Source organism: Dermacentor albipictus, chromosome 1 (assembly GCF_038994185.2).
Source record: "Dermacentor albipictus isolate Rhodes 1998 colony chromosome 1, USDA_Dalb.pri_finalv2, whole genome shotgun sequence".
Taxonomy (NCBI): Eukaryota; Metazoa; Arthropoda; class Arachnida; order Ixodida; family Ixodidae; genus Dermacentor; species Dermacentor albipictus.
This window is the reverse complement of record NC_091821.1, coordinates 504,610,237-504,623,408: the sequence shown is the minus strand read 5'-3', so window position 1 is coordinate 504,623,408 and position 13,172 is coordinate 504,610,237. Positions and strand designations below refer to the sequence as shown.

The following is a 13,172-nucleotide window of genomic DNA, read 5'->3' as shown; positions in this document are numbered from 1 at the left end:
CCATTTTACATGAGTTAAAGTGGAACATCTGTGTGTGCTATTTTGATGACGTTCTTATATTCGGGCGCACATTGAATGAGGACAATACACGCCTGGATATTGTCCTCGACTGCATCAAAAACGCTGGCCTTGTTCTGAACCCACGAAATATAACTTTAGTGACCGTCAAACCCTTGTGCTTGGTCATCTTGTTGACAAAGACGGTATCCGCCCTGATCCCCTCAAGAAGGCAGCTGTTGAGGCATTCAGTGCACCGCAGTCAGTGAAGCAACTTCGTAGTTTTCTGGATCTTTTCCCTTACTTTCGCCGATTTATTCCTGGTTTCGCTGACGTTGCTTATCTTCTGACAAATCTGCTACTTAATGACGCACGGTCTGAATAGACATCAGAGTGCGATTCTATATTTCGTCAGTTGAAGTTTCTGCTGACCTCCCGACCTGTTATTCGCTACTTCCATCCTACTGTGTCGACAGAAATCCACACAGATGCTAGTGGTGTTAGTCTTGGTGCCGCCTGGGTCCAACGCTATGACGACCGTCAGCACGTGATTGCTTATGCAAGCCACTCATTAAGCAAACCTGAACGCAGTTACACGGTGACAGAGCAAGCATGCCTCGCTGTAATCTTTGTGGCTTAGCGATTTTGTTCGTACTTGTACGGACGCCCATTCCTAGTCGTCACAGACCACCATTCACTGTGCTGGCTCATGAACCTTCGCAACCCTTGTGGTCGCCTTGCGAGCTGGGCTTTGAGGTTGCAGGAATGTAATTTCACTGTTTCCTACGAGAGTGGCCGAAAACATGCTGACGCAGACTGCCTTTCCCATATGCCACTTACCACGACGGAGCGTCCGCTTTTCCAGATATCGATGCGTTCAAAGCAGAACAACGGACAGACACCAAATTCAAGCCACTCCTCACTTCCGCGCATTCAAGTGCAACAAACAGCTACTGTGTACGTGACGGGCTCCTGTACAAAAGGAACTACTCAATCACGGTTGCACGCTTCCTTCTGGGGGTGCAGGAGTGTCTCCGGCCAAGCAATCTATCAGGCTATGCACGATGACCATACCTCCGGTCACTTAGGCACTGTGCGCACCCTTTATCGCATTCAAGAACGCTTTTACTGGCCCCGGATGCGACATTCGGTTGAGATGTATGTCGCCAGCTGCATACAGTGCCAACGTCGGGAACGCCCAACCACTGCCCCATCTGGTCTCCTTCAACCTGTGCCTCCTCCCAGCTCACCTTTTCGGCAAGTTGGAATTGATATGTTAGGCCCTTTTCCTCAGTCACCTAAGGGGAACCGCTGGATAATTATCTGCGCCGACTATTTCACACACTATTGCGAGACGGCGGCTATACCATCAACCACTGCCACCGAAGTGTCACTCTTCTTACTTCACGTTATTGTTCTACGACATGGACCGCTTGGTGTTACTATAAGCGACCTGGGACGTCAATTCACGTCGGATATCGTGGAAGAACTAGTGCATTTATGTAACTCGCACCTCAGGCACTCGACGCTGTATCGTCCGCCAACGAACGGCCTCACTGAGTGCACTAATCGAACCATCACCAATATACTTTCGATGTATGTTGCGTCTGATCATAAGAATTGGGATAACGTTCTACCGTTTATTATTTACGCCGAGAACACCGCCGAACACGAGATAACCGGCTACAGCCCATTCTTCCTTCTATATGCTCGGCCACCCCTGTATACGCTCGACACTGTCCTCCCTTTTTGCCACCGAGACAATCCTGTGGTCGCCGATAGGCTATGCCTCGCTGAAGAGACTCGGACACTTGCGCGTCTGTGGACTTTCGCATCGCAAGAAAACTCCAAAGCCCGCTACGACGCACGACATCGGCCTGTTACATATCACCCTGGTGATCTCGTTTGGCTTTGCACTCCCACAAGGAAGCGCGGCTTGTGCCAAAAGCTACTGGCAAACTAAGATGGACCGTATGTTGTCATCGACAAGGTCAGCGAAGTGAACTATACTCTCGCGCACCTCACGAAAACTAGTAGACGTTCTGCTAGGACACAAGTCGCGCATGTCGCAAGGTTGAAATCATGCACGCCACGACAAGCTAGTTGACTCGCCCAGTGGGCTTTGTCTGCGAGGAGAGGTATATGTTACGTCCAAGCGCGTACACTGTAAACAAAAGTTAGCGGACATTGGGGTTTTTGCGGCTCATGAGCTTTGAAGACTACCTTGCACCAGAAAATTACTCTGGCATACGGCCGTAAAATGCGTTACATTACATCGTTTTACTACCACCTCTGAGAAACGTAGTAAAAGGATGTCATGAGCCGGCTTTACGACGTACGGAGTTTTAGATCACGTGACTAAAAACCATCTATTGAGAGTTTAAAACCACGTGATCTGGAACCAACCTGAAGATCACGTGATTAAATACTACCACTTTACTCCCCAAGGTTGCAAGCTCCGCCCAATCCAGTTAAGCCTACGCTCGGCGACAGGCACGGCCGCGGCAGGAATGGCAAAGATCGATGCCGTGGCGGTGCATCCACCAGCGGAACGGCAGAACGTTGGAAACTTGGAACGTATGTACTACATACGTCGCGTAAGAGGTGTCTCAAGTGGACGCGGCTTCCTGCCGGCGCGCCGCCCGTTGCACGACCGACGAGCCAATCGACTGCATTGCGTCAGTGCGAACTCATCGAAAAATAATGTTCCGATTCCGCTCTGCACGGCGAGCCGGCGTGGCCATGCTCGTATTCAGCGACAAAAATCGCCTCAGGAATCGTTCCTGGACCGATCCTCTCTACGGCAGGTAAATATCTTTGCCGTTCGCGAGGGATACCGCCATCGGCCGGCAGCCTACAAACGGCGAGTTGTCGCGTCTGCTGCTCCGGCCGGAAGCAAGCGTGTCGGTCAAAGTTCATTGCCAAGCACAAGCCCACTTTTTCATGCTTCTACGAGCGAGAAAACGACTGTCTCTTGTCCACTTTGAAGCTGTGAACGGAATTGTCACGACCCACTGTAGCACAAAATAAACAAAACGTTGGTTAGTTGTAGTGACAGTCAATGGAAAGCCTCACGCACTAGAAATAGATGCGATCATGTCGAGCGGTCTCGCCAATTCAAGGTGAGGGCACATAATCTCGTAAACACCACAGCTAGCGCTGTAGGAAGCGTGTATACGAGCGGTGATCATGAATTTGTGCTCAGTAGGCGTCAAAGAAGCCCGTAGGCCATCCACCATTGCAAGCACACGGAGCTGCACAGACGGCGCGCTGATGGGCTCGTGTTCGCCAACTAAAGCGGGAGACACACGGTCCGATTCGGTGTCCGATCCGGCGGCCGACGCGCCTGAACGGCAGCCGGAATCGAGGTGTTTTGCCGTGCGCATGCCGAAGCGCCGGATCGGACGTCCGGCGTGCGACAAACCGGGCAAATTTTCATCGTCCGATGTGTCCGACAACCGCACTCTCCGCACCGTCGTTTGGCCGCAGCTAATGTGACGTTCTCTGACGTTCCCTCCACGGAGGCGGCGCTGGCAGGCCGGTTTCTCGCCGTCTTTTTTTTTTTCCCCCTTGCCTGCTGCAGTTTGTTGCCGACACGAAATAGTTACCAGTTCAATAAAGTTATCTCAAATATGTGTTTATTATGCAAAACAGCGCCTAGTACACTAGCACTAAGCTGCCGTCGAAATCGGGAGCCGCGACGCGAGGGCCTTTCCGCGGACAAACAGCACACACCGATCTCTATGCACCGACCGTCCGAGCGAGGCTGCTCGCTTCGCTTGCACGTTTGCCCTTCGCAACGACTGCGTCGAGTAAACCAATTGTATTTGATTACGGGCTACCTAAGTGCACAGCGTTAACTGTTTTGGCAAAAATAAGCCCTCTTCATCGAGCTCGAGCTGAATCAAGCGCCGTCGGCCGCAGCGTCCGCCTAGCTATGCCTGCCGGCCGTATCGCTGACTGTTACCGGAGCCGTCAGTGGACAACGCGCCGTCGTGAAGTGTTCTGTCACTTGCATGGGCATAATTTTATTGACAGTGTTCACGTCAAGCGAAGCAGTGTTGTGCAGAGTTTTTATATTGCGTTTCTCGACGTGAATCTGAACTCAAGCTGGGGGGGGGGGGGGGAGGGCTGGATCTGGGCGGAGCTTACGCGCCGCTCGACCGTTCGGATACACGCACGTTGGATCGGACGCCGAATCGTACCGTGTGTCCCCTGCTTAAAGCTCGCTCATGGTTCGGCGTTAGTCCCTGTATATTCTTTATAAATAAGGAAGCCTACCTAGGCACTGTAAACCCAACAATTGGGGCCTAAATGCCTGCCCTCCTCCCAGCTACAGTTTCGTTTGAGCGACAAAGTCTGATTTCGAAGGCCGTGCTTTTGCAAACTGCATGCGACTGAAGCGGTTGCGAATCTTGAAGGCGACATCCGCTTCGTTTTTTTTATATATATAGTACATTTTCTTAAACTTCGTATAAAAAAGTGCATATTTATACTGTCACGTGGTAGTGACGGCGAAGAAAGAAGCAGTATGGTGGAATACAAAACTAGCTTTTATTGGGCGAACCTGTGCCCACAAAACAGGCTACACTTATAGCACAACGAAAGCGGCGAACACAGTCGGCGATCGTCGAAAATCTGATCAGTGGGTCAAGCGCGTCGGCTTTTATAGATCAGTCGTCGAATGTTCCAGATTATCTGATGGGACCCGCGTGTCTTCCACAAAGTTCTACACCATTCGTGTCACGCGATGAAATCTGATAACACAAGGTTCGGCGACAACAGACACGCGGATAGAAGCATCGGTAACTTTCCAGAAACTTCGGATACATGCAAGCGCGTCCCGCGCTGCGCGATAAGATTTGTTAGGCGGTGAAACCTGGGTCGCTATAACGTAAAACTATTCCAAACTTTTCTATTCCAATTCTGCTATCAGCCCTCCACGATTGGTGAAAAACTTTTTTCGACCACGCCCACTTCACCTGTCTGTCACGCGACGTCACGAAAACCGCGATACCTCCCCATCTGATATGATGTGTACACGCTGATTATGCATGATTTGAAAGAAAAAAGAAAAACAGTTATTTCTGATTCGACCCCTTTTCGCCATTAGCCCTCGGCTATTGGTAAAAAATTTTCGGGCTGCACCCACTTCACCTGCCTGCAATGCGACGTCACAAAACCGCACAAAGTCACCGCGTCAAAGTGACGTGTACGCGATAAAGATGCATTAATATGCCGAACAAAACTGAATTTTCTTCGGAATAGCCGCAGGCTGCCCCGTTCTGAAAGGAACAAAAGATGGCTGCCGCTCATCGCTGAGACGCTGGCTACTCGCACCTGCCGGAGAGCATGGGTGTATTTGCGTGTAATAAAACTTCTTGCGTGGCCGTGTAACGTTTTCGAGCCCTTTCGGCACGTTTATCACCTCATTCTGCCAACTCTTCTTTGCTGAGGGCCAGTTTTAGCGTCATTCTTAAGCTTCCGTTGCATGCCGCCGTGATTTTCGACCAGCCACCACAAGCTAAGTAAGGGAATGCCGACCAATCGCAGACGCCGGCACCACCCTCTTCACCCGGTTATCGATTTTCAGTGCACTGGCTCTGCCCCAGTGAATCCCTTTCCACTTGAGCGTTCTCCTCGTCTCTTGTCAGCCAATTAGATACGACAAGCCGCTCAGTGTAGGCAATGTTATTCGTTTTTCAAGCAAACAAAAGTGACCTCCTATGAACGAGGAGAGCATTTGATTCGTCTGTTCAGACAACCCTTCGGGTGACCGCCCGGTGCTTGCGTTCGTGGTTACGCAAATTTGACGTCAGGAGATTGGAATAGAGACATATTGGAATAGTTTTACGTTATAGGGCCCCTGGTCGCCCGATGAATATAAATACACGTGTCAATACCCCCCTCTTAAAAAGCATCGTCCCGATGCTACAAAGAGAGCGAAACACAAAGGGACACTTATTAAACATAAGTAACAAAACAACGAAAAGAAATAAAGTCCAAAGGTCAGTTACGCGAAGTACCAAAGTTCGTCAACGCTGGTGGTACGGCTTGAGCCGCACAACGTGGACAATTTCATGTCGTGAGCGGCGCCGCTGTGACAGCGAAATGCCGTCTGGCACGACCTCGTAGTCCAGTGCACCAATACGTCGGATGATCTTGTACGGTCCAAAATAGCGACGCAAAAGCTTCTCGCTCAGTCCTCGTCGGCGTATGGGGGTCCATACCCAAACACGGTCGCCGGGCTGGTACTCGACGAAGCGTCGTCGGAGATTGTAGTGTCGGCTGTCGGTCCTCTGCTGGTTCTTGATTCGCAGGCGGGCGAGCTGTCGGGCTTCTTCGGCGCGCTGGAGATAGGTAGCGACGTCAAGATTCTCTTCGTCCGTTACGTGCGGCAGCATGGCGTCGAGCGTCGTCGTCGGGTTCCTGCCGTAAACCAACTTGAACGGCGTGATCTGTGTTGTTTCTTGCACCGCCGTGTTATAAGCGAATGTTACGTACGGCAGGACGGCATCCCAGGTCTTGTGTTCGACGTCGACGTACATCGCTAGCATGTCGGCGAGGGTCTTATTCAGCCGCTCCGTAAGACCATTCGTCTGCGGGTGGTAAGCCGTTGTCCTCCTGTGCCTTGTCTGACTGTATTTCAGAATGGCCTGGGTGAGCTCCGCTGTAAAGGCCATTCCTCGGTCGGTGATGAGGACTTCTGGGGCGCCATGTCGCAGCAGGATGTTTTCGATAAAGAATTTCGCCACTTCGGCTGCGCTACCTTTCGGCAGTGCTTTTGTTTCAGCGAAGCGGGTGAGGTAGTCCGTCGCCACGACGATCCACTTATTTCCGGTTATTGACGTCGGAAAGGGTCCCAGCAAGTCCATCCCGATCCGCTGGAATGGTCGGCAAGGAGGCTCGATTGGCTGTAGTAATCCGGCTGGCCTTGTCGGTGGTGTCTTGCGCCGCTGACAGTCTCGGCATGTTCTGACATAACGGGCGACGTCGGTGGTCAGGCGCGGCCAATAATACTTTTCTTGTATCCGTGATAGTGTCCGGGAAAATCCGAGGTGTCCAGCGGTCGGATCGTCATGTAGGGCATGCAATACTTCTGGACGAAGTCCTGACGGGGCAACAAGAAGGTAATTGGCGCGGACTGGCGAGAAGTTCTTCTTCACGAGTAGACTGTCTTGAAGCGTGAAGGAAGATAATCCGCGCCTAAATGCCCTGGGGACAACGTCGGTGTGCCCTTCCAAATAATCGACGAGGCCTTTAAGTTCCGGGTCCGCTCGTTGTTGTTCGGCGAAGTCTTCCGCGCTTATTATTCCAAGGAAGGCGTCGTCATCCTCGTCATCTTGCGGCGGCGGGTCAATGGGGGCGCGGGATAGGCAATCGGCGTCTGAGTGTTTTCGTCCGGACTTGTATGTTACGGTGATGTCGTATTCTTGTAGTCTGAGGCTCCACCGTGCCAGCCGTCCTGAGGGATCCTTTAAATTCGCTAGCCAACACAAGGCGTGATGGTCGCTGACGACTTTGAATGGCCTGCCATATAGGTAAGGGCGAAATTTTGCTGTAGCCCAAACGATGGCGAGGCATTCCTTTTCGGTTGTAGAATAATTGCTTTCCGCTTTTGACAACGACCGGCTAGCGTAAGCTATCACGTGTTCATGTCCATCTTTTCTCTGGACCAGGACGGCGCCGAGGCCTAGGCTACTGGCGTCAGTGTGGATTTCGGTATCGGCGTGATCGTCGAAGTGCGCAAGTACGGGCGGCGACTGCATGCGTCGTTTGAGTTCTTGAAATGCCTCGGCCTGCGGCGTTTCCCACTTGAACTCGACGTCGCATTTAGTTAGCTGCGTCAGCGGCTCAGCGATGCGTGAAAAGTCCTTGACAAAGCGCCTATAGTAGGCACACATGCCAAGGAATCTGCGCACTGCCTTCTTGTCGATTGGCTGCGGGAACTTTGCGATGGCAGCTGTCTTCTGCGGGTCGGGGCGTACTCCAGATTTGCTGATGACATGGCCTAGGAATAGAAGCTCATCGTAAGCGAAGTGACACTTTTCCGGCTTCAGGGTGAGCCCTGATGACTTGATGGCCTCTAATACTGTCGCAAGCCGCTTAAGGTGATCGTCGAAATTTCCGGCGAAGACGACGACGTCATCCAAGTAAACAAGACAGGTCTGCCACTTCAATCCTGCTAAAACCGTGTCCATCACGCGCTGGAACGTTGCAGGCGCCGAGCACAGTCCAAACGGCATAACTTTGAATTCATAGAGGCCGTCTGGCGTGATGAAGGCGGTCTTTTCGCGATCCCTTTCGTCGACTTCTATTTGCCAGTAGCCAGACTTGAGGTCCATCGATGAGAAGTATTTAGCATTGCAGAGCCGATCTAATGCGTCGTCTATCCATGGGAGGGGGTATACGTCTTTCTTCGTGATTTTGTTCAGTCGACGATAATCGACGCAGAAACGTAGGGTTCCGTCCTTTTTCTTCACCAAAACAACTGGAGACGCCCACGGGCTTTTCGACGGCTGGATGATGTCGTCGCGCAGCATTTCGTCGACTTGTTGTCTTATAGCTTCGCGTTCTCGCGTCGAAACTCGGTAAGGGCTCTGGCGTAGTGGTCGAGCGCTCTCTTCGGTGATTATGCGATGCTTTGCGACTGGTGTTTGTCGAATCCTTGATGACGTCGAAAAGCAGTCTTTGTATCGTCGAAGCAGACCTCTGAGCTGTTGCTGCTTAATCACGGGGAGACTTGGATTTATGTTGAAGTCTGGCTCGGGAACTACGGTCGTCGGGGTAGATGCAACAGAATCCGAGAGGACGAAGGCATCGCTGGTTTCCTGTATTTCCTCGATGAATGCGATCGTCGTGCCCTTGTTGATGTGCTTGAACTCCTGGCTGAAGTTTGTCAGCAACACTCTCGTGTTTCCTCCGTGCAGTCGAGCGATCCCTCTTGCGACGCAAATTTCACGGTCGAGTAGTAGACGTTGGTCGCCTTCGATGACGCCTTCTACGTCAGCGGGTGTTTCGGTGCCGACCGAAATAACGATGCTGGAGCGAGGCGGGATGCTCACTTGATCTTCGAGCACACTCAAGGCGTGGTGGCTACAAGGGCGCTCCGATGGTATCGCTTGATCTTCCGACAGCGTTATTGACTGCGACTTCAGGTCGATGATGGCGCCGTGTTGGTTCAGGAAGTCCATGCCGAGAATGACGTCTCGTGAACACTGTTGCAGGATAACGAAGGTGGCAGGGTAAGTCCGGTCATGAATGGTAATTCTTGCCGTGCAGATTCCAGTCGGCGTAATGAGGTGCCCTCCAGCGGTCCGAATTTGGGGGCCCTCCCATGCAGTCTTAACCTTCTTCAACTGGGCGGCGATGCGTCCACTCATTACGGAGTAATCGGCCCCTGTGTCGACTAAGGCAGTGACTGCGTGGCCGTCGAGAAGCACGTCAAGGTCGGTGGTTCTTTGTCTGGCGTTGCAGTTAGGTCGTGGCGTCGGATCACGGCTGCGTCGTGTTGAACTGAAGCTGGAACGTCGCTTCGTCAGGTCGTCTTTCGTCGGTGTAGTCTTGGCTTCCTGACTTCGTCGGGACGGCGGTGTGTCGTCATTAGGTCGTCGAGACGGTTTCTTCGTCGTCTTCGTCGGCGGCGGAGGATCTTCGTCAATTCGACGAACAGCAACCGCACCTCCATCGGTTGCTGCTTTTAGTTTTCCGGATATGGGCTCGCAGAGCGGCCCCGGGCTGGGCCGGTGTATGGTCGGTGCTGCGGCGACAGGTAGCGGCCTGGTGACGGCGAACGGGACGGTCGTCGAGGGCTCCACTGAGTAGCGGCGAGGTAATCGGCGATGTCACGAGGGCGTTCACCTTCCCTCGGGCGCTGTGCGTTCACGGCGAAGCCTCGCAATCCCAGGTCGCGGTATGGGCATCGGCGGTACACGTGCCCGGCTTCGCCGCAGTGGTAGCAGAGCGGGCGGTGGTCGGGGGCGCGCCAAATGTCCGTCTTCCTCGCGTAGGTGCGCTGGGCGACGGGTGGGCGTGCTGGCGGCGGCGGCGGTGGACGACGGAATTGCGGCGTTACAGGGACCTGGCGTTGTCCCGGAGGGGGAGCTTGACGGCGTGCGATGGCGGCGTAAGTCATCGCTTCTGGCTGGGGCTGCGGTAATTGTGGTTGCACCTCAGGAACTCCTAGCGATCGGTGCACCTCTTCTTTCACGACGTCGGCGATCGAGGCCACTTGAGGCTGCGACGATGGCAAGACCTTGCGCAGTTCTTCGCGCACGATGGCCCTGATGGTCTCGCATAAATCGTCCGTGGCCAGTGATTGAATTCCGGAGTAGCTTGTTGGCTTGGTGCGTCGGTCAAATTGCCGGTTCCGCAATTCCAGTGTCTTCTCGATGCTCGTCGCCTCACGAAGAAACTCGTCGACGGTCTTCGGTGGACTTCTTACCATACCGGCGAAAAGTTCCTCCTTTACGCCACGCATCAGTAGACGTACTTTCTTCTCCTCGGACATTTCTGGGTCGGCGTGGCGGAACAGACGGCTCATTTCCTCAGTGAAAATCGCGATCGTCTCATTCGGCAGCTGCGCTCTTGTCTCCAGTAGAGCTTGGGCTCGCTCTTTTCGCACGACGCTTTGAAATGTTTTCAGGAAGCCGCTTCGGAAGAGGTCCCACGTCGTCAAGGTGGCTTCTCGATTCTCGAACCACTTTTTGGCGGCGTCCTCCAATGCGAAATAGACATGTCGTAGCTTGTCCTCGCTTGCCCAGTTGTTAAACGTAGCGACCCTCTCATACGTTTCCAGCCAGGTTTCCGGGTCCTCAAATGTGGAACCGCGGAACGTCGGTGGTTCCCTGGGCTGCTGCAGGACGATGGGGGACGCTGGGGCTGCCATTGCGGTTGCCTTGGCCACAATCTTCTTGGTCTTCTCAGGTAGAAGTCCGTGCTCCGGGGGCAGCTGTTGAAGACGGCGGCTTGCTCGGTGGTCCGGGATTACGTTGGTGTTCTGTTCGCGGTCTGGGCTGGGATCACGGCTTGTCGGGGGCGTCCTGTACATGGACGAAAAGCACCTCCACCAGATGTCACGTGGTAGTGACGGCGAAGAAAGAAGCAGTATGGTGGAATACAAAACTAGCTTTTATTGGGCGAACCTGTGCCCACAAAACAGGCTACACTTATAGCACAACGAAAGCGGCGAACACAGTCGGCGATCGTCGAAAATCTGATCAGTGGGTCAAGCGCGTCGGCTTTTATAGATCAGTCGTCGAATGTTCCAGATTATCTGATGGGACCCGCGTGTCTTCCACAAAGTTCTACACCATTCGTGTCACGCGATGAAATCTGATAACACAAGGTTCGGCGACAACAGACACGCGGATAGAAGCATCGGTAACTTTCCAGAAACTTCGGATACATGCAAGCGCGTCCCGCGCTGCGCGATAAGATTTGTTAGGCGGTGAAACCTGGTCGCCCGATGAATATAAATACACGTGTCAATACAAAGTTAACACTTTTGGACTCAAGAAATTTGTTAAAGTGTCCCTACCGATTGTTGTTAGGAAAAAACACGTAATTTTCTCATTTACGACACATTTTTCTAAAAACCGCAGAGTGGCGCCACTGCAGTATTTGTTTGGTCGACATACCACGTTGGTTGTCGTAAAGTGCGGTATTTGAGTTATATTTTAGAAGAGCCTAGACAAAATGTGCTCCTTGTCATGTGCAGTAACCATCGCAAACCCTCCGGACTCGTGTAACGCCGTTAGTTCGCCGTGTGTTTCGTGCGATCTACCAGTGTCGACAGTGAGTGTCTTACTACAGCGCCCGTCCGAGCTGCTTTGTTCTGCCGAGCTGCCTGCCCGCGCTCCCGTGAAAAGTCTGGTACTGGAGCTTCGAATTGTAGTGTATGGAAGGCTGTTGAAGGTTGTGCTTTTGTGGAGCTGGAGTTCATCGGAAGTTCTACAGTGCTTGCGCCAGAGAAACGTCGGTGCCTCGGTACCTTTGAGACGAAGGAGCGTTGGCCAAGTCTTTTTGAAAGGTAAGCAAGTTTGGCCCTTGCGCGCATTCTTGAACTTATGATTTACGTAATGAATGTTGTGTAACTAGCTAGAGCAAAGCGCTTTCTGATCGTAGGTTGGCCGTCTTGCTGTGCACATTTAGCAAGCAATTTCAGGAAGGCTTCTTCTGATGTTACAGTAAGCGTACTTGCATTCTGCTGTAAAATATATGCTGCCCGCCTTGATTGCTATGCCTGAATGGGCACACAATTACGAAAACACTGAAAGTTGCTGTTCGTTCGGTAGTTTTCTGGCAAGAAGTTATTCGTTATATATGCATTCCCGCAAGTACAGTACATGTGTAATGTATCCGTCGATGTATCATGGGCTTCGCGCGTTGGCACACGATTCCTATGTTTGACGCTTAAGCGGATAAAAGCTTGTATGAAGATTTTTGTATGTATACAGTTTGGTTTGGAGGACCACGTCGCGAGAACCTGTGTATTGTTTATGTTCTTGAGTGTCTTCGCGTATTTGTCTTCTATGTTGCAAACCCGACATAGGCCGATATTACAGTAACGAAGTTTATTTTTAATCGAGACATTTCAGACACCGGCCTTTAAGAAAGACATAGACCAACCAATTCTTACGAACGGGATGCCAGCTCTTGCAATCGTAGGTTATACGGCAGTGCGTAATAAAGTAATGACTGCGATTTTGTAGCGATACTTACCCCTCGATTTTATACCACTCTTGTCGCCCACCGCAAACGGCCGGCTGTTCCAGTACGTAGCACGGGCCGGGGCGGCGGTCAGACCACTTACGAATAACGAAAAGGAATAGCATCGCTACAAAATCGTGATCTAGCTTTCAGAATGCTTTTCATGTGCTCAATATTTTTGTTTAATCCAATGCGCCACGTTTTACTGCTTATATGAGTTTGGTTTTTGATTGTCCTGGTAGCCTGTTGTTGCTGATTTCGTTCCTCCCTGAAACTTCTCTTGTTACAACATATCAGTGTAACCTCCTTAGATATAACAAAGAGACATTTGTGCAACCAGGCGCAAATTCATGCAGCTGGCTGTGTGAGGCTCTCTTTGCAATTCCACATGGCACTGGTAAATCACAAATTCCCAGGTTCACAGCACAATAAATTAAACATTTCTTACTTTTGAAGGCTATGCG

General features: G+C 51.9%; 1 protein-coding gene across 1 annotated transcript in view; it reads left to right on the top strand.

Moving 5' to 3' along the window:
- The window catches only part of LOC135911049 (uncharacterized), a 141,597-nt gene that overhangs the window by 91,394 nt on the left and 37,031 nt on the right, over positions 1 to 13,172 (top strand). The window lies entirely within an intron of this gene.